Raw genomic sequence first — 21,810 nt, 5'->3', positions numbered from 1 at the left:
GCTTGCAGATTCCAAGTACCAGCCTTTATTTTTCTCTCGGGTGGAAAATTATATCAGGCAACTTCTTTCCATGAAATTGAGATCTGTGCGTCTTGAAGCCAACAGATTATTTATCACAGAAAAACCAGCAACCCTGATTTTAAATCATTTGCTACCAGTGTTAATGGGCGGTTCCTAATCCGTTTGTTTCTTAATTTAAGGGTTTGTAAAATCAAAAACAGCTCAGAAATGATACGATTAACATATGACAGTGAGTAAATATGAGCGCAAGCTGTTTCATACTCTCTTAAAATCAGATGCATAAAAATCTGAACATGTGGAAATTTAAGATGAAATAATTTTTTGCTTTTAAAAAGAGGCTCCCTGGCCGGGCGCGGTGGCTCAAGCCTGTAATCCCTGCACTTTGGGAGGCCGAGACGGGCGGATCACGAGGTCAGGAGATCGAGACCATCCTGGCTAACATGGTGAAACCCCGTCTCTACTAAAAAAATACAAAAAACTAGCCGGGCGCGGTGGCGGGCGCCTGTAGTTCCGGCTACTCGGGAGGCTGAGGCAGGAGAATGGCGTGAACCCGGGAGGCGGAGCTTGCAGTGAGCCGAGATCCGGCCACTGCACTCCAGCCTGGGTGACAGAGCGAGACTCCGTCTCAAAAAAAAAAAAAAAAAAAAAAAAAGAGGCTCCCAAGATGTCACTGGCAGCTACTTCTAATAGAAAGCACATTTCATCCCTTTGAAAAGTTCCTAATTTTTAGGCTTTTATTGGGACTGAGTGCCAGCACTAGGCTTTTCATGGATTACCCATCCACACAACGGCCGTGTGATATAGGAAACTGGATTGTATCTATTTGAAAATTCATCCGGGCGGGCGCGGTGGCTCACGCCTGTAATCTCGACACTTTGGGAGGCGGAGAGGTGGGAGGATCACCTGAGGTCAGGAGTTCAAGACCAGCCTGACCAAGTTGGTGAAACCCCATCTCTACAAAAATACAAAAATTAGCCGGGCATGATGGCGGGTGCCTGTAATCCCAGCTACTTGGGAGACTGAGGTGGGAGATTCCCTCGAACCCGGGAAGGGGAAGTTGCAGTGAGCCGAGATGGTACCATTGCACTCCAGCTTGGTGACAGAGACACCGTCTTCCAGCTTGGGTGACAGAGACACCGTCTGAAAAAAACAACAAAAAAAACATCCATTTTATAGCTGCCCAGCAGGCGACAGACGGGACTGCTTTTGACAGGTCCCAGGATTCTAATTGACTCGAGTCTGGCCCTTAACTATACCCTAGATGGCCACCTTACCAACTGTTAGGAACGCTTCTGTAATTAATGGTTACTTACTTTAAAAATGGCAGAAATGAAGACCAGGATATTCTTTTAACTATTAATCAAGTCATGTACATAAGAATTAGTGAAGAACACTGGGAGCTGCATATTCATCACAGATGAATTTCTGGCACTCTGTGAATTATGACCATTCTCCTTATTAATGGTTCTATTTCCTGTCCGGTTTCCTGAAATATCTTCTTTCTTTTTTTGGGGGGTGGGGGAAGGGTGGCAGGGAGACGGAGTCTCGCTTTGTCGCCCAGGCTGGAGTGCAATGGTACAATCTCGGCTCACTGCAACTTCTACCTCCTGGGTTCAAGCGATTCTCCTGCCTGGTGGGACCAGCGCCACCACACTCGGCTAATTTTTTGTATTTTAGTAGAGACGATGTTTCAACGTGTTGCCCAGGCTGGTCTCGAACTCCTGAGCTCAGGCAATCCGTCCACCTCGGCCTCCCAAAGTGCTAGAATTACAGGCGTGAGCCACCGCGCCCGGCCATGAAATACCTCCTTTCTTAACCTCGTTGAGAATTTAAGAACCGAAAAGCTTCGACTTTAAGTATTCAAGTAATCTTAAAAGGAACTTTAAAATCTAAATTACTGATGAGAAAACCAGCCGGGCGTGGTGGCTCAGCCTGTAATCCCAGCACTTTGGGAGGCGGAGGCCAGCGGATCACCTGAGGTCAGGAGTTTGAGACCAGCCTGACCAACATGGAGAAACCCTGTCTCTACTAAGACTATAAAATTAGCCGGGACTGGTGGCACATGCCTCTAATCCCAGCTACTCGGGAGACTGAGGCAGAAGAATCGCTTTAACCTGGGAGGTGGAGGTCGCCGTGAGCCGAGATCGTGCCATTGCACTCCAGAAGCGAAACTCATCTCAAAACAAAAAAAAAGAAAGAAAAGAAAATGGGGATGATTTCTACTTGCACAGGATTTGTGTCGATTTAATAAAACAATTTATGCAGTGCGTTAGACATATAACATGTGAAGGCTAAATAGTAACTCTTACTAATAGTAATCATGTGTTTCCAGTCAAAACCAAGAAAAAAGAATGGAAAATCTTGAAGCCTTAGCATTAGGTAATTGTGGCCGGGCATAGTGGCTCACATTTGTAATCCCAGCACTTTGGGAGGATGAGGCAGGTGGATCACTTGAGGCCAGGAGTTTGAGACCAACCTGGCCAATATAGTGAAACTCCATCTCTACTAAAAATACAAAAAATTAGCTGGGCGTGGTGGCAGGCACCTGTAATCGTAGCGACTTGGGAGGCTGAGGCAGGAGAATCGTTTGATCCCAGGAGCTGGAGGTCGCAGTGGGCCCAGGTAGCGCCATTGTATTCCAGCGTGGCAACAAGAGCAAAACTCTGTAGCAAAAAAAAAAAAAAAAAAAAAAAAAAAAAACCACAAACGCACCCACACAAGAATTAGACAATTGTGCACATTTTTAGTCAGGTACTTTACAAAATATACACTTTCCTTATTCTCTAGGTGTTTCCCATACCTAATGCTAAACCTGGAATATGGCCTTCTGTACTCTCATACTAAGTGAGTCAAGCTCCCTTTATTCAAGTAATTCCTGAAATCTTATCCCTCCAAAGTTTCCCCAATGAATTGGAAGTAACAAGTTGTAAGTTTGTAAGTGACAACCCTTCTGCATTTATTAGGATAGTGGTGATTTCAAATCTCCTGCCTTTGTTTTCACTACACACCTCCATTTACTTGTCAGGGCACATGTCCTCATTATTGGTTAGACCATATATAACCCCACCAAGTCTCAACATGCCATGCCATCATTTCCCTCGCCCATACTCCTCCCACAACTACCTCACTACATATAAAGAACTCAATTGACATTTGTCCTACTTTATGTATGTCATTTGGATCTGGGACAGAAAAATATAGGATACATAAGACATCTGGGGAGAAGGGGCCATACTAGGATTGGGTGAGAAGAAAGGGGGAGGAGAGACTGAAAGCTTAGCAGTAACCCACTTTTGTCTCCGGAGAGGGGAGCGACAGCTGGCAGATAACTGAGTATACATTGCAAACAAATAGGATAGCTAGGACTGTGACACAAAATGAAATAAAAAATTGCTAAATGATATCTCTTCAATATATGTTTGCTGAATGGATGAATGAAAAAATAACTGAATACATGATGTCCTGGAACAGGTTGTTTGACTAAATATATTTTACAAGCTTGATACTTTTTCCAGTTATTATAAAAGTGTAGGCATTATGTTTTAGAAGGTTGAGTGATTATCCAGAATGTCTTCCAAGTCTGATTTTGATTTTCGTGTTTAAAAAAAAAAAGCTTAGGAGTTTTAAAGTATATTTACCATCTTTAAGAGGATTGTTCTTATAGCACAGCCACCTGAAGGTTTTATACTGCTCAAAATTATTTTTTTAATGTGTATATATATATATAGGTAGGGGTTTTAAATTTTGAAAATAAGAACAAAAATTTTAAAATTTAAAAAAAATAGGGGTGAATGGCTGGGAGCAGTTTCTCACGCTTGTAATCTCACGACTTTTGGAGGCTGAGGCGTGCGGATCACCTGAGGTGAGGAGTTCAAGACCAGCCTGGCCAACATGGCGAATCCCCATCTCTACTAAAAATACAAAAATTAGCTGGGTGCGGTGGTGGGCACGGCACCTGTAATCCCAGACACTCAGGAGGCTGAGGCAGGAGAATCACTTGAACCCAGGAGGCAGAGGTTGCAGTAAGCTGAGATCATGCCATTGTACTCCAGCCTGGGCAATGAAGCAAGACTCCATCTCAAAGAAAAAAATATATATATGGGTGAAGGAGAGTCGAGTGACAGTAAACCAGATGGGATTCCCACAAGAATGAGGAATTCATCCTAAAAAGGGATAAGGAGAGGCTGAACAAACAAAAACAACATGGCATATGTATATGTACTTCACGGAGCTTGAGTAAGAAACGAGTCTCCTTCAGGCCTAAATGCCCAGAGATTCACATATTTTAGAAAAATCGGCTGGATGCGGTGGTTCACACCTGTAATCGCAGCACTTTGGGAGGCCGAGGTGGGCAGATCACCCGAGGTCAGGAGCTCAAGACCAGCCTGGCCAACATGGTGAAACCCCATCTCTACTAAAAATATAAAAATTAGCCGGGGCTAAAATTAGTGGGACGAGATCATGCCACTGCACTCCAGCCTGGGCAACAAGAGCTCTGTCTCAAAAAAAAGAGTCTTATTTATTTGCTCACTCATTAATCCGTGCATTTATTTAACAAACATTTGTTGAACACTTACTACATGCCAAGCAAGGAATGTCTAAGGTACATGATCCCTGCTTGGAGAAGCTCAAAGGCCCAGCTACAGGCAGGCAAACATGTATATAATAAATTATGCCTCGAAGTGTCAAGTACTAAACAGGCATGAACAAAGCGGTGTAGGCATGTCAAGGATGGAGCAAGTTTCTGTGTGCAGGAGGAGGGAGCAGACAAGATGATCTCTAAGCTGGGCTTCTAAGAATGTCAGCCTCCAGGGACTGGCAAAAGGACTCAGAACCTTGTGGAGGGCTGTAAATGGCAACCCACAGCCCCCAGGGAGAATTAGAGGGAAACTCAGACAGAATCTCTAATTCCCCATGGTTTTATTTCAAACCACACCAAGCAGGAGGTGCTTTAAACTAGGGATTTGTAAAGTGGTAAGATAAGTGTATTTTAGTCAATAATCTTAATTTAGGCCTGGCTTACATTAGTCAAGAAAAATGGAAAATTGATAAAATTACCATATAATTTTTAAAAAGTAAATTACTTAAGCTATCATAACAGTTATGCCTTGCCTAAAGCAAAACAAAAACAGAAAAACCAATGAAGCAGGAAATGCTAGAGTACCTCCTATGTGCAAGGCACTCCACTGGATGATTGAGTTTAGTTTTGTTTTGTTTTGTTTCAAATTTTAAAAGAAACGAGGTCTTGCCATGTTGCCCAGGCTGGTCTCCAACTCCTGGGCTCAGGCAGTCCTCTGCCTTAGGCTCCCAAAGTGCTGAGATTATAGGCGTGAGCCACCATGCCTGGCCTAGGAGTTTTTTGTTTTGTTTGTTTGTTTTTAAGTATAAGATAGTTCCTTCCCTCAGTGAAGGCACTGGATTTTTTTTTTTTCTGTGTGTGTGTGGAAATAAAATGTTTACATGTGATTAAATAGGGTAAGCAATGATGCCATAAATTATGAAGGTCCAAGGGATTGACATTGATGACAAGTGTCAAATCACTGAAACTTCTAAAATTTAAAGAAGGACTCACTTCAGTTAAGGACAACATGATAGAACATCCTGCAAGAGGACCATTTGGACTGGACATGGAAGTAGGGGAAAATGTATTCAGTTAATGATTTGAATTACACAAATTAGCTGTATAAGTTTTTCAGGAATAAAACTATAATGTAAAATGAGATGACTATATTTTGTATGAAATATTTGTATTTGTGTACGTTGAGATTTTTTTTTTTTTTTTTTTGAGACGGAGTCTTGCTCTGTCACCCAGGCTGGAGTGCAGTGACGCGATCTCGGCTCACTGCAAGCTCTGCCTCTCAGGTTCATGCCATTCTCCTGCCTCAGCCTCCCCAACAGCTGGGACTACAGGCGCACGCTGCCACGCCCAGCTAATTTTATTTATTTATTTATTTATTTATTTATTTATTTATTTATTTATTTATTGTATTTTTAGTAGCGACGGGGTTTCACCGTGTTAGCCAGGATGGTCTATATCTCCTGACCTTGTGATCCGCCCGCCTCGGCCTCCCAAAGTGCTGGGATTACAGCCATGAGCCGCCACGCCCAGCCATGTTGAGAATTTATATTGCTAACTGGGCAAGAATTATCCAGGATTTGGTTGCCCACATACTTGGAATTTAATGCTACAAAATATATTCTGTTAAAGTCTCTGAAAAGAGATGACACTGAAAAGTAAATAGGGACTTCTCCAATTTACATACAGAGTATAGGAGCAACTGAAACTTTTATATACTATTGATGGGAGTGTAAAATAGTACAACCACTTCAGAAATTGTTTGACAGTTCTCCAGCCTGACCAACATGGTGAAAGCCCATCTCTACTTAAAAAAAGAAAAAAAAAAAAAAAATTAGCCAAGCATGGTGGTGGGCGCCTGTAATCTCAGCTACTGTGGAGGCTGAGGTAGGAGAATCTCTTGAACCCAGGAGGCAGAAGTTGCAGTGAGCCAAGATCACGCCACTGCACTCCAGCCTAGGCAATACAGCCAGACTCCCTATGAAAGAAAGAAAGAGAGAAAGAGAGAGAGAGAGAAGGAAAGGAAGGAAGGAGGGAGGGAGGGAGGGAGGGAGGGAGGGAGGGAGGGAGGGAGGAAGGAAGGAAGGAAGGAAGGAAGGAAGGAAGGAAGGAAGGAAGGAAGGAAGGAAGGAAGGAAGGAATGAATTGTTTGACAGTTCTTTATAAAGGTAAAAATGGGTCCTGTAGTCCAGCAGTTCCACTCCCAAGACAAATGAAAGCATAAGTACACTAAAAGACTTGAACAAGAAGTTTATAGTAGCTTTGCTCATAAGAGCTGAAGGGGTTCAGAACATGCCACCCCAGAATATGTCGCTTTGGCATATTGATTATTTTGAGCTGAAGCCAACTGGGAATTACAGCAGATGTAGAAAAGACTCTCGGCCAGGCGCAGTGGCTCACGCCTGTAATCCCAGCACTTCGGGAGGCCAAGGCAGGTGCATCACGAGGTCAGGAGTTCGAGACCAGCCTGGTCAACATGGCGAAACCCCATCTCTACTAAAAATACAAAAATTCTCTGGGCATGGTAGCGGGCACCTGTAATCCCAGCTACTCAGTAGGCTGAGGCAGGAGAACTGCTTAAACCCAGGAGATGGAGGTTGCAATGTGAGATCACACCACTGCACTCCTGCCTGGGCAACAGAGTGCGACTCCATCTCAAAAAAAAATAAAAAAGAAAAGAAATGTAGGCCGGGCGCGGTGGCTCAAGCCTGTAATCCCAGCACTTTGGGAGGCCGAGACGGGCGGATCACGAGGTCAGGAGATGGAGACCATCCTGGCTAACACGGTGAAACCCCGTCTCTACTAAAAATACAAAAAAAACTAGCCCGGCGAGGTGACGGGCGCCTGTAGTCCCAGCTACTCGGGAGGCTGAGGCAGGAGAATGGCGGGAACCCGGGAGGCGGAGCTTGCAGTGAACTGAGATCCGGCCACTGCACTCCAGCCTGGGTGACAGAGCCAGACTCCGTCTCAAAAAAAAAAAAAAAAAAAAAAAAAAAAGAAATGTATATAAACTCTCAGTCCTAACCACTTCTTCAGTCTTCGTTTTTTCTTATGAAGCCTCTGGTACACTAAAAAAAATTAAGTAAAATTTGTATACTTTTATCCTATTGAAATGTCTCAGGTTGGCTGGGCACAGTGGCTCACGCCTGTAATCCCAATACTTTGGGAGGCTGAGGCGGGTGGATCACAAGGTCAGGAGTTGAAGACCAGCCTGGTCAACATGGTGAAACCCCATCTCTACTAAAAATATAAAAATTAGCCAGGTGTGGGGACAGGTGCCTGTAATCCCAGCTACTCAGGAGGCTGAGGCAGAGAATTGCTTGAACCCGGGAGGCAGAAGTTGCAGTGAGCTGAGATTGTGCCACAAAGAAATGTATCAGGTCAGTTTAATTCTCAGGCCCAGCCACAGAAGCTAAGAGTAGGGGAAAGTTTTTACTCCCTACATAGCCAAAACTGAAAAAGATTCAAATGTTCCTCAACAGGAGAATAGAAAAATGGATTGTGGTATAAGTACTATTTAGCAATTTAAAAAAAGGAATGGCAGGTACACCAACCACATGGTTGAATCTCATAAACATTATAATGAGCCATAGAAGCCAGGTAATAAAGGGTACATCTTGTAAGATTTACTTATTTAAGTTTAAGAACAAATAAATCTAATTTATGGTGAAAGAAATCAGAACAGTGATTTCCTACAGGGTTGAGAATTGACTGGAAGGGGTCATTAGGAAACTCTCTGGGCCCAACGTGGTAGCTCACACCTATAATCCCAGCACTTCGGGAGGCTGAGGTGGGAGGATGGCTTGAGCTCAGGAGTTCAAAACCAGCCTGGGCAATATGGTGAGACCCCCCCATCTCTATTTAAAAAAAAAAAAAAAAAAAAAAGGCCAGGAGTGGTGGCTTCCAGCACTTTGGGAGGCTGAGGTGGGTGGATCACCTGAGGTCATGAGTTGGAGCCCAGCCTGGCCAACATGGTGAAACCCCCTCTCTACTGAAAATACAAAAATTAGCTGGGCTTGGTGGGGCACTGGTAGCCCTAGCGACTCAGGAGGCTGAGACTGGAGAATTGCTTGAACCCAGGAGGTGGAGGTTGTTGTGAGCTGAGATCAGGCCATAGCACTCCAGTTTTGCTGACAACAGCAAAACACCGTCTTAAAAAAAAAAAAAAAAAGTCCTGGGTGTGGTGGCTCACGCCTGTAATCCCAGCACTTTGAGAGGCGGAGGCGGGCTGATAACCTGAGGTGGGGAGGATAACCTGAGGGTCGGGAGTTTAAGGCCAGCGTGACCAACATGGAGAAACCCGGTCTCTACTGATAAAGTACAAAATGAGCCTGGCCTGGTGGTGCATGCTTGTAATCCCAGCTACTGGGGAGGCTGGGGCAGGAGAATCACTTGAACCCGCCGGGTGGAGATTGCAGTGAGCCACGATCGCGTCACTGCACTCCAACCTGGGCAACAAGAGGGTAACTCCGTCTCAAAAATAAAAATAAAAATAAAAATAAAGGCCCGGTGCGGTGGCTCACTCCTGTAATCCCAGCACTTTGGGAGGGCGAGGCGGCCAACATGGTGAAACCCCGTCTCTACTAAAAATACAAAAATTAGCTGGGCGAGGTGGCACGCGTCTGTAGTCCCAGCTACTCCAGAGGCTGAGGCAGGAGAATCGCTTGAACCCGGGAGGCAGAGGTTGCAGTGAGCGCACGGAGATCGTGCCATTGCACTCCAGCCTGGGCAACAAGAGCGAGACTCGGTCTCGGAAAAAAATAAATAAATAAAAAATTAAAAAATAAAAACAAATAAAATGGTTGGTGCAGTAGCTCATGCCTATAATCCCAGCACTTTGGTAGGCTGAGGTGGGCGTATCATTTGACATCAGGAGTTCAAGACCAGACTGGCCAACATGGTAAAACCCCGTTCCTACTAAAAAAAATTGACCGGGTACAGTGGTTCACGCCTGTAATCTTAGCACTTTGGGAGGCCAAAGTGGGCGGATAACTTGAAATCAGTAGTTCGAGAACAGCCTAACCAACATGGCGAAACTCCGTTTCTACTAAAAATAACAAAAATTAGCCGGGCGTGCTTGCGCATGCCTGTAATCCCAGCTACTTGGAAAGCTGAGGCAGGAGCATCGCTTGAGCCCCGGAGGCAGAGGTTTCAGTGAGCTGACATCGTGCCACTCCACTCCAGCCTGGGTAATGGAGTGAGTGAGACTCCTCAAAAAAATAAAAATAAAAATAAATTTTAAAAAATTAAAAAGAAAGGAAAAGAAAAAATATAAAAAAAACCTTCTGGAACCACAGGAATGTTCTATACCTTGAATGAAGTCATGGGTACATGGGTACATACAATTACCAAGACATTAAATTGTACACTTAAGATCTGTGGATTTTACTATATGTACAATACATTCCACCATGATAAAAAATGAAAATATTGGGAGGCTGAGGCGGGCAGATCACAAGGTGAGGAGTGCAAGACCAGCCTGACCAATATGCTGAAACCCCGTCTCTACTAAAAATAAAAAATTAAGCCGGGCATAGTGGAGCACGCCTGTAGTCCCAGCTACTCGGGAGGCTGAGGCAGGAGAATGGGGTGAACCCAGGAGGCACAGCTTGCAGTGAGCCGAGATCGCACCACTGCACTCCAGCCTGGGCTGCAGAGTGAGACTCTGTCTCGAAAAAAAAAAAAGAAGAAGAAAGAGTGAAACAAGTGACTTGAAGAGGGTTGTTGTCATTTTTGTCTTGGAAAGATTGGAATATGAATAAAGTATTATGAAACAGATCTTTAAAAAGAAAAACATCGGCTGGGTGCATTGGCTTATGCCTGTAATCCCAGCACTTTTGCAGACTGAGGCGGGTGGATCACCTGAGGTCTGGAGTTCGAGACTAGCCTGGCCAACATAATGAAACCCTGTCTCTTTTTTTTTTTTTTTTGAGGCAGAATCTTGCTCTGTTGCCCAGGCTGGAGTGCAGTGGTGTGATCTAACTCACTGCAACTTCTGTCTCCTGGGTTCAAGCAACTCTCCTATCTCAGCCTTCCGAGTAGCTGGGATTACAGGTGCCCGCCACCACACCCACCTAATTTTTGCATTTTTAGTAAGGCTGGGATTTCACCACGTTGGCCAGGCTGGTCTTGAACTACTGACCTCAGGCTGTTCACCCGCCTCAGCCTCCCAAAGTTTTAGATTTACAGGCATGAGCCACCGTACCTGGTCGAAACCCTGTCTCTGCTAACAATACAAAAAGTATCCAGGCTTGCTTGCACGCACCTGTAATCCCAGCTACTCAGGAGGCTGAGGCAGGAGAACCACTTGAACCCAGAAGGTGGAGGTTGCAGTGAGCCGAGATAGCACCACTGCACTCCAGCCTGGGCAACAGAGCAAGACTTGGAAAAAAAGAAAAGAAAAGAAAAAAGAAGAGAAGAGAAGAGAAAAGAAAAGAAAAGTTCAGTAGTCACTGTGGCATTCATTTGGGAATATCACCCTGTGGTAACCTGAATCAACTTCTTCATAAGATTTTCAGGAACCTGGTGTCATTTATAAGAAATTGGTTTCATTTCTCCAATAGTAACTTCTTAGTTACTTTCATTTACTATATACTTCCTTCAACAGATTTAAGTTGGGTTGATCTCAAAGTGAAGGATGGAGAAATGAATTCTCTATTGTCATAAGGAAAAGGGAAGTCATGAAGTTAGAAGTGTCAGTCCACCATTTTTATGTTTTAAATTACAGTGAATCAAAATATCTGCTTCACTGCAGATGAATTAAGATGCTATTCTTGCCGGGCGCTGTGGCTCATGCCTGTAATCCCAGCACTTTGGGAGGCCGAGATGGGCGGATGACGAGGTCAGGAGATCAAGACCATCCTGGCTAACCCGGTGAAACCCCGTCTCTACTAAAAAAAATACAAAAAACTAGCCGGGCAAGGTTGCGGGCGCTTGTAGTCCCAGCTACTCGGGAGGCTGAGGCAGGAGAATGGCGTGAACCCGGGAGGCGGAGGTTGCAGTGAGCTGAGATCCGGCCACTGCACTCCAGCCTGGGCGACAGAGCGAGACTCCATCTCAAAAAAAAAAAAAAAAAAAAAAAAGATGCTATTCTTCCTATGAACTACTATAGCAGTCATTTGGAACCCAACATATTGCTTTTTTTTCTACCTTTTCAACTAAATCTTGACTCTAAGGCAGCAGAATGTCTCCCCGGGGGACAATGCAATGGTGCAATGATGTCATCTTTCTGTCTGCCAAGGCCCATATGCAAGTAGAACCAACACAGGACAATGGAAGATCTAAGTACCCCGATCTTTCACCAGGCTCTTATTCCTCATAATGAATCTACCATATCAAAGAGATACTTGTGCATACTTCCTTTGAGTAAAGCACCCTAATGGACACAAATCAAGAGACACATACTTTTGAAACTTTTCAAAACATAAACATTTTCTTTTTTTTTTTTTTTTTTTTTTGAGACGGGGTCTCGCTCTGTCACCCAGGCTGGAGTGCAGTGACCGGATCTCGGCTCACTGCAAGCTCCGCCTCCCGGGTTCACGCCATTCTCCTGCCTCAGCCTCCCGAGTAGCTGGGACTACAGGCGCCCGCCACCTCGCCCGGCTAGTTTTTTTTTGTATTTTTTAGTAGAGACGGGGTTTCACCGTGTCAGCCAGGATGGCCGGCTAGTTTTTTGTATTTTTTAGTAGAGACGGGGTTTCACCGGGTTCGCCAGGATGGTCTCGATCTCCTGACCTTGTGATCCGCCCCGTCTCGGCCTCCCAAAGTGCTGGGATTACAGGCTTGAGCCACCGCGCCCGGCCACATAAACATTTTCAAAACAAAAAATAATTACATGTGGAATGTATCTTATTTCCTGTTATTTTTGTCTAAAAATAAGAAATTGATCTGTAATGTTTATTTTAGTGAACATGTATCTATTCGTGCTCAGATAGTACCAAATATAGTAAATAACATGTAATGTAAGACTTAGTGTCTCTAAATACCACCAGACTATTTCAATTTCAAGTTTACTGTGTCATGTCAAATCCTTCATCAACTGGTCATGACAATTGATGGAGAAACTGGAGGAAATCAACCACTTAATTAAAATGCATACTTTAAATACTGTGTAGTGTGCTAAGCAATGAGAGAGCGAGCCATGGATGTAGCAGCTGCCTCAAATATAATCTAGTTAACATTAGACATGTTACTAGAGCTAAAAGATGTTCAGCTAATAAGATACCTGCATCACATATTAACAGGCACAAGATGAATGTGAAGGTTTGGGAATTTGGTAAAATGAGATTACAGAATTGCACATTAGGAACAGAACTATTGCTCTGTGATAGATCACGGGCAATACACCATTAAAGTCCAAAAATGATCTGAATGTAGGAAAGTTAAGCTTTCAAACATCTGGTTGGGAGGCCAAGGCAAGTGGCTCACGAAGTCAGGAGTTCAAGACCAGCCTGGCCGGCCGGGCGCGGTGGCTCAAGCCTGTAATCCCAGCACTTTGGGATGCCGAGACGGGCGGATCACGAGGTCAGGAGATGGAGACCATTCTGGCTAACACAGTGAAACCCCATCTCTACTAAAAATACAAAAACTTAGCCGGGCGAGGTGGCAGGCGCCTGTAGTCCCAGCTACTCGGGAGGCTGAGGCAGGAGAATGGCGTAAACCCGGGAGGCGGAGCTTGCAGTGAGCTGAGATCCGGCCACTGCACTCCAGCCTGGGTGACAGAGCGAGACTCCATCTCAAAAAAAAAAAAAAAAAAAAAAAAAAAAAGACCAGCCTGGCCAAGATGGTGAAACCCCGTCTCTACTAAAAGTACAAAACTTAGTGGGGCACGGTGGTGGGTGCCTGTAATCCCAGCTACTGGGGAGGCTGAGGCAGAGAATTGCTTGAACCTGGGAGGCGGAGGTTGCAGTGAGCCAAGATCGTGCCACTGCACTCCAGCCTTGGTGACAGAGCGAGACTCTGTCTCAGAAAAAAAAAAGAAAAAAGAAAATCTGGGCCGGGCGCGGTGGCTCATGCCTGTAATCCCAGCCTTTGGGGAGGCCAAGGTGGGTGAATCACTTGAGGTCAGGAGATCGAGACCAGCGTGACCAACATGGTGAAACCCCATCTCTACTAAACATACAAAAATTAGCCGGTAGTGGTGGCACACGCCTGTAATCCTAGCTACTCAGGAGGCTGAGGCTGGAGAATTGCTTGAACCCAGGAGGCAGAGGTTGCAGTGAGCTGAGACCGTGCCACTGCACACCAGCCTGGGGCCCAGAAAAAAAAAAGAAAATCTGGCTACAGATCTCATTCTGGCCTTTGGACTGGGAGCAACAAGAAGTGTGGAGAATGCTTTGGAGATACAGTGGGCTAATTTTACCAATCACTAGACAGATAAAACTGGGAGCATTTGAGGGAATAATGAGGTTTTGAGGATCAGGTAAATAAAAGCAAGACAGCACAGGACAGCAGGACAGTCAGGCATACCCACGTGTAAATCCTACTCAGTCAGTCCCTTTGTGACCCCTAGCAAGTTACTTAACATCTGCAAACCTTCATTTTTTCATTTGTAAAAAGCAGAGAAAGAACTACCATATAGGGATGTTGAAAGACTTGAATATGTTAGCATATGCCAAGGGTATCTGACACAAGGGTAGTACTCAGTACATATTTATTCCTTTGTCTTCCCCTACAAAAATAGATATTAGGATCCTTGCTTCCCAATTTTGAAAGGAACTATTTAATTTAGCCCATAAGGCATTATACTAAAAATCACTGCTTGTTACACATTGCATTTTCAAAATGTTAACTGTTTTACCTTGCCATACTCACTAATGTTTATATTGGCATGGAGTCAATATTTACACAAATATTGAATAGTGTGTGTAGTGATTGACTTACTATAACTTGATTCAATTTAACAAACTTTCAGTTACTGTTACTATAGTCGGCTCTAGAGAAATTATGAAATGATCAAGACGCAGAAACTAACAGGGTGTGCCAGGAAAGACCTGCATTGTTAGTAACCCAACCTCTCTCCAAACACAAGACGCTATGGCTTGAGTTTGGATTTCATAGCCAGTTGTATTGTTTTAGTGATTATTTCTTACATATCCTGGAACAGTTTGATTAATTTAAATTGACTTTTGTAATAGAAAGAATCACTTTCAGTTGATGTTGTGAAACTATAAACAGGCACCTAGTTATTGCAAAAAATGGAAGGAGATAAGATCTATTTTTCTTAGATACACATAATATTATAATCTAGATTTTCCCTTTGTGTGTCCCCACACCACATCCACATTTTGAAGAGAAAAAAAAAGAAAAAACAATGCGTGCTCTCTACATGACCACAAGACCAACCACTACTGCCTGCTAGACAGAAAAAGGGTGGCATTAAGTGTGCAGCCATCTGCTTGTCACTGGCTCCTGGCGAGGCAAGAAAAGCTAATTAGCACCCTCACTCCACCCCCACTCTCGCCTCCATGCCCCACCATCTGGCTGGTCACCCCTTGCCGCCAACGTCAGTTTCTTCCTGCACCCTCTAGCTTGAGGAGGCCAGAGACATTTGCCTTCTTAGGAAGCGGCAAGAACAGGCTTCAGCAGCACCTTAAGCTGTGAATTTCTAAAACTGCAAAGAGATTACATAAATTACCTCCTCTCTCCGTCAGCAACGCTCTCTCCTTCGCTGATCCCTGTTATCTTACCTAAAACATCTTTTCCTCTTTATCCAGGAAAATAGGTCTGGAATCCAGTCTGTTTTGTAATTGACAGTTGTCTAATGATCAACAGGTACCTAATTCCTCTCTCATCAATTTTATTTAAGGATTTGGGGGCAGAAAATGGGATGCCAAATTATTCAGTAAATGTAGAGTATTTCACCATAAAGCCACAGGAAATGGTGAAAGGGGACATTTAATTGAAACAGTAGTGACAGCTCAAATCCCTTACTCATTAAAGAGATATAGAATAAATAGGACATCAGCTAAGCAGACTAAGATTTTAAGATTTCACAGAATAATCAGTGAACTTTCTAATGAGTAAACAAATACAGACTAGCTATCAGACTAGCTATCACCAGACAAGAAATATGATTATCCTATTTGCCTGAGAAATAATGCTATCTGGATAAACTGGTGTTTGTTTCACCAAAAAAAAAAAAAAGAAGAAGAAGAAAGAAAAAGAAAAAGAAAAAAAATCTTGCTAACCTAGGATGCAATTTTTTTTAAAAAAACACGTTATTTTTTCCCTATACTTCTTTCTTGTTCTGACTTCTTTCTTCTCTTTTTCTAACTCGTAGTAATACAAGCCATATACTTTAAAAAACTTAACAGTGCCAGCTTAAAAAAGGAAAGGCAATAGGAAAATAGAAAATAAACTCTGGAAATTTCAAAACTGTAAATATTGGCTTAGAATATGAATCCGATTAGAATCTGAGAGATAAGCTGTAGCTAAGCTTACTATGAAAAGACTTGCTCCATAGTTATATTTCAAAAGCAACAATGTAAACTTGGAAAAGAAGACAAACTATAAAAAACTATGGAGTTTTGATGCCAGAATTTTTACCTCGCTATAATAACTTGGTAGAAGACATTGTCCAAGTGTATCTTTTTTAATTTTAATAACAGAAGGAAAGGTAGGCCAACTGACTTTAGTTTAGAATAGTTTTCTAAGTTAGATGAAATAATGCTGTGACCCAGATCTGAACAGAATACCAGATGCTTCCTACCTACAGGAGACATTTGCAATTTTTTTGACTGCTCACCCTCTGAACTGTCTTCCTATGTTTGAGGAATTCCTCACCATTTGAGTCTTAGTAAGAAACAGGGTCCTGCTCCCACTCTAGATGCTAAAAATCCATCCACCCATGTCAGCCACCCATTTCTTTTGCAGGCCTAGGTTTCGCCAATCAGGTGTAGCAGCTCCAGATTTTTTTTTTTTTTTTTAAATATAGGATCTCACTCTGTCACCCAGGCAGGAAAGTGCAGTGGCACGATCTCGGCTCACTGCAACCTCCGCATCACCACATCGAGCTATTTTTTCGTATTTTTCACAGAGACAAAAAATGTTGCCCAGGCTGGCCTCAAACTCCTGAGTTCAAGCAATTCAGCTGCCTCAGCCTCCCAGAGTGCTGGGATTACAGGTGTGAGCCACCACCCCTAGCTCCAGAATTTTGACTCTGGAGTCAGTCACTCAAAGCAATGGAAGAGAGGCACGTCCATTCTGGTAGCCACACCCAGTTTCAAAAGTCAGTCAGGGCCGGACGCTGTGGCTCACGCCTGTAATCCCAACACTTTGGGGGCCAAGGTGGGTGGGTCACTTGAGATCAGGAGTTCGAGACCAGCCCAGCCAATATGGTGAAACCATGTCTCTACTAAAAATACAAAAATGAGCTAGGCATGGTGGTGCACGCCTGTAATCCCAGCTAGTCAGGAGGCTAAGTCACGAGAATTGCTTGAACCTGTGAGGCACAAGTTGCAGCAAGTGGAGATCACACCACTGTACTCCAGCCTGGGTGACAGAGCAAGACTCCATCTCTGAAAAAAAAAGGAGTGGGGATGACAGCACCATCCTACGTGCTGGTGAGTGTGGCAGCTGTAGAGTCTCCTCCTCCTTGGCAGCAGCAATGACCTGCTCAGACACAATCTGGGACCCCAGTATGTAGCCTCCTTTGACCTTGGACTTCTTGCCCTCCCATGATTCTGTGAGCTACCCAAAATGTTTTCAATACTGTCCTTTTCTGCTTATGCCAGAATCAGTTTCTGTTACTGATTCTAAAGAACCCTAAGGGACACAGAGCCTCTGGAATAGTGACTTATAATTAAAAAGAGAGAGGAACCAGGACATGAAGTATAGTTTCTTATAAGCTGTGTAGTACTCACAAAAGACATCTAATTGAAGATAAGATCATTAATTTACGTGTGTATTTTTCCTTAATGTGAGCCAGGGAGGTGTTTCCAGGAGGACACATGGGGGAGCAGGGAGGCTGCGGAGGACAGGTGGGAGGGCCGGCGGGAGAAGGGGGCTCCGGCCTGGGGGAGGCGGGTTTCACTGACAGTTGGGAAATAGTGAAGGGAAACCTCATCCCTTTATCGAGGTCTAGGCCCCAAAACTCTTGCAAAATGCAGGGTTTGTATCTGAAGGCCTCTGGCCCGTGTGCCTGCTGCCATTCCCTCTGTCCCTGAGATCTCCAGAAGACAAAGGAGCTCCAGCCGCGCGTTCTTTGGGTGTGGAGAGGAGCAGAGCAGGATGGAGCCTGCAGGTCATGCCAGGAGTCACCACAAGGCTGTGGCTGTCAGTTCAAGTACCAAGCTCAGGCAGCGGGATTGTAAGAACACCTGGGATGGAAAGCCATGTGCAGAGGATGAGGATATTAGACTACCTCTTTTACAAACAAAACTCTTTTAGTCTAAGCCTGATTATAGTGCGCCCTTTGGCTGTACATATACTAAAATTGGAATGATACAGAGAAGATTAGCGTGGTCCCTGTGCAAGTAAAATGCAAATTTGTGAAGCCTCCATTTAAAAAAAAGAAAAAATTGGAGGCTAGCACAGTGGCTCATGTTTGTAATCCCAGCACTTTGAGAGGCTGAAGCGGGGGAATCATGAAGTCAAGAGATCAAGACCATCCTGGCCAACATGGTGAAGCCCCATCTCTACTAAAAATACAAAAATTAGCTGGGCGTGGTAGTGCACACCTGTAGTCCCAGCTACTCAGGTACCCAACGCAGGATAATGGATTATCGCTGGAACCCGGGAGGCAGAGATTGCAGTGAGCTGAGATGGCAGCCATTGCATTCCAGCCTGGTGACAGAGCAAGACTCTGTCTCAAAAAAAAAAAAATAAAGGAAAGAAAATACAGCCTAGACATATATCGAGGCCTTCTGTCTAGAAAAATAAAAATAAAAATAAAAATTAGCCAGGCCTGTTGACTTTCACCTGTAGTTCCAGCTGAGGCTGAGGTAGGTTGGAGGATTCCTTGACCCTGGGAGGTCGAGGCTGCAGCGAGCCTTGAAGCCATGATTACACCATTGCACTCCAGCCTGAGTGACACAGCAAGATCCTATCTAAAAAAAAAAAAAAAAAAAAAAAAGGCCTAGTTATAATAGAGCAATATTCTAAGTGTTTTGTTTGGGGTGATGAAAAAGTTTGGAAATAGTGCTAATGGTTGCACAACATCATAAATGTAAGTAGTGGCATCGAACTGTACACTTACAAATGGTGAAGATGGCAAGTTTTGTTGCACATGTTTTACCATAATTTTTATTTTTCACAATTTTTACAAATTAATAATTTTATATACCAAAACCCATTGAACTGTACACTTTAAGTAGATGAATTTTATAATATGTGAGTTATGTCTCAACAAAGCTGTTTTTGCTTTTCTTTTTTTGAGATGGAGTCTGGCTCTGTTACCCAGGCTGGAGTGCAGTGGAGCCATCTTGGCTCACTGCAACCTCCGCCCCACAGGTTCAAGAGATTCTCCTGCCTTAGCCTCCCAAGTGGGTGCTATAGCAGGCGTGCACCACAATGCCTGGCTAATTTTTGTTTTTATTATTATTATTATTGTTATTAATTTTTGAGACGGAGTTTTGCTCTTGTTGCCCTGGCTGGAATGCAATGGCGCCATCTCTGCTCACCCTAACTTCCGCCTCCCGGGTTCAAGCGATTCTCCTGCCTTAGCCTTCCCAGTGGCTGGGATTACAAGCATGAGCCACCGCACATGGCTAATTTTGTATTTTTAGCAGAGATGGGGTTTCTCCATGTAAGTCAGGCTGGTCTCCAACTCCCGACCTCAGGTGATCCGCCCACCTCAGCCTCCCAAAGTGCTGGGATTAGAGGTATGAGCCCCCGCTCCTGGCCTTAATTAATTTTTTTTTTTTTTAAGGCTGGATAATAGGATGTCAGGAAGGAGCATGTCATTTAATGTGATGATCACTGTAGTACAGAAAATAAGCAAAACTTGCCTTTAGCTGTAATACGTGATTATAACATTAAAGTCTATGTGTGGTTGGCAATGGACTGCCCCCAGTTCTCTCTGAGAATTTCCTGATGTGTCCTCAGGAGTGGATGCTTCTCAGCCTTGTTTCTGCTGTGTAGTTCTATCCTATCACATCATCATGGCTCACTGGTCCAGAGGTGATCTCTGAGTAAAGAAGGAACAATTAGCTTCTCTTTTCCAGGAAGTAGACATTTTGAAGAAGCCCTTGAAGCAGCACTCTAAGGAGAAGGTCTCTGCACGTGTGCATGCTCACAGAGTTCTCCAGATGTGCCCTGGCTTCTGTCCCCTTGAGGCATGGTCTCCCACTCTTCCCTGGATTCAGAGTTGCTCTGGTATTCTAGTAGCGCCTCCACTTCTTGGTTTTTTGTTTTTTGCTTAAGCTGTTTTAGTTTTTAGTCCCTTGTGACCAGAGAATATTTAATTTAATATAATACAGCACAAATCTTTAATATGGTATTATTTCACTGCTAACACAGAATTTCTGGTTTATGGTAAAATAAAGATCATATGATCATCTGCCACTTCCCACTGTCCTTTCTGAAGTACAAGAACTCCAAACAGCTACAACTGATGTGTTTTAAATTATTTGAAGGTAAGTTAACGCAGTGTTTTAGAAAATAATTTAAGGAATCTGGGGAAGAAATATGAAGTCTCTTAACTTATACGCTTTTTTTTTTGTCCTGGGTAGTGTGTGTGTGTGTGTGTGTGTGTGTGTTTAAGTAAAATTACGTTATACTTCCTTTCAGAATTCCATCATCACTTGGGAGATTTCTGTGAATCATCACTAAAGCCATTCACTTTCTTATAACTAAACAAGAATCTTCTTCTGGAGTTAAGTATCAGATATGAATGTTCTCACTGACCTCCTCAGGAAGCAAAAGTCCTAAATCATTATATGGCAGTGAAGGTACAAAAAAAAAAAAAAATCAGCAGGAAATAAAGCAGAACTGTTGCCAACACATACAAGCTGCAGTAGCACCCACAAAATGTGTAGTATCCATTCTAACACATTCATTGGACTGGATTACATTGTGTTATAGACTCAGTTAACTCTGGAAGAACATAATAGGTGTTTATTGTTTAACCTATAATGCAAAACATGATTAAGTCTATAGTCTCCAATTCTTCTCAAGTTCAAATGAAACCAACAATTTTGGTTTTGTCTAACATTCAGGATGTGTTTCTAATTGAACTGAAATCACAGTAATCACCTCCACTTTCTCTCTTGGGATCTCTATCATGAAAATTAATTGTATGATTTTGCCCCTCCCACCCAACCCCCCATCTTCTGGAAGAAGCAATACTTGTACTTGCTGTACCTGAAAATCCCCATTCAGGGCAGAGGTAGGTATTATTGGCATTTGTCTGATCTCTGGTGTGCCCCAAAAGAAATGGCCTGAAACTGGGGGCATATTGAGTAAGATTGCAAATGGTGATTTGGGTTAGAATTCCAACCTGTAACTCACTCGAACATCCTTTCATTGACCTCTGCTCCAATTAATTACTGTTTTGTTTTGTTTTGTTTTTTTGAGATGGAGTCTCATTCTATTGCCCAGGCTGGAGTGCAGTGGCTCAATCTCGGCTCACTGCAACCTCCAACTCCCGGGTTCAAGCAATTCTCTTGCCTCGGCCTCCCAAGTAGCTGGGATTACATGCACCTGCCACGACACCTGGCTAATTGTTTTATTTTTAGTAGAGACAGGGTTTCATCATGTTGGACCAGGTTCCTCTCAAACTCCTGGCCTCAGATTATCTGTCCGCCTTGGCCCCCCAAAGTGCTGGGATTACAGGCATGAGTCACTGGGCCTGGCCTAGTGTTCTTTATTACTCAAATAATTGTTATAAGAGAAGATCTTAAGAGAACTCCTAGTCCTACATTTTTGTGAGGATGTCTTATAAGACCACACATTTCCTGTTCTAAATGCAAATTTCAAACATTTCTTAGAGGTTTTTTGGTTAAGTTCAGTGAATGAGTCTTATTGTTACGTACAGGTAGCTGGATAGGCAGGAGCCAGACAGGAGAGGGCTCTCCCCAACCCACTAAGCATATCAGCAATTACGGCATTGCCTCTCTGAGTGCGATACTTTGGCAGCGCCAGGGAAAGGGCATTTCCTGATGGTCCACACCTGTTAATATCAAAATATTAATTGAATGCAAGCCCCAGGGAAAAGAAACTTCCTTCCTAGGCATGCATATTAAGAGGCAAAAATGGCGAAGCGTGATCTTCCA

General features: G+C 43.6%; 1 long non-coding RNA gene and 1 other non-coding gene across 2 annotated transcripts; both read left to right on the top strand.

The window, feature by feature from the left end:
- The first annotated feature begins 51 nt into the window (after positions 1-51).
- On the top strand, positions 52-20,787 carry LOC112626935. Its single transcript, XR_003119989.1, has 4 exons — positions 52-250; positions 11,205-11,291; positions 17,707-17,882; positions 20,327-20,787. It is a non-coding gene; the product is annotated as an uncharacterized LOC112626935 (long non-coding RNA).
- Positions 18,003-18,104, top strand: LOC112627210. The gene has a single exon (XR_003120067.1). It is a non-coding gene; the product is annotated as a U6 spliceosomal RNA (small nuclear RNA).
- Positions 20,788-21,810: the final 1,023 nt, after the last annotated feature.

The sequence above is a fragment of the Theropithecus gelada genome, chromosome 6, assembly GCF_003255815.1.
Source record: "Theropithecus gelada isolate Dixy chromosome 6, Tgel_1.0, whole genome shotgun sequence".
NCBI lineage: Eukaryota > Metazoa > Chordata > Mammalia > Primates > Cercopithecidae > Theropithecus > Theropithecus gelada.
This window is presented reverse-complemented; position numbering and strand designations above follow the sequence as displayed.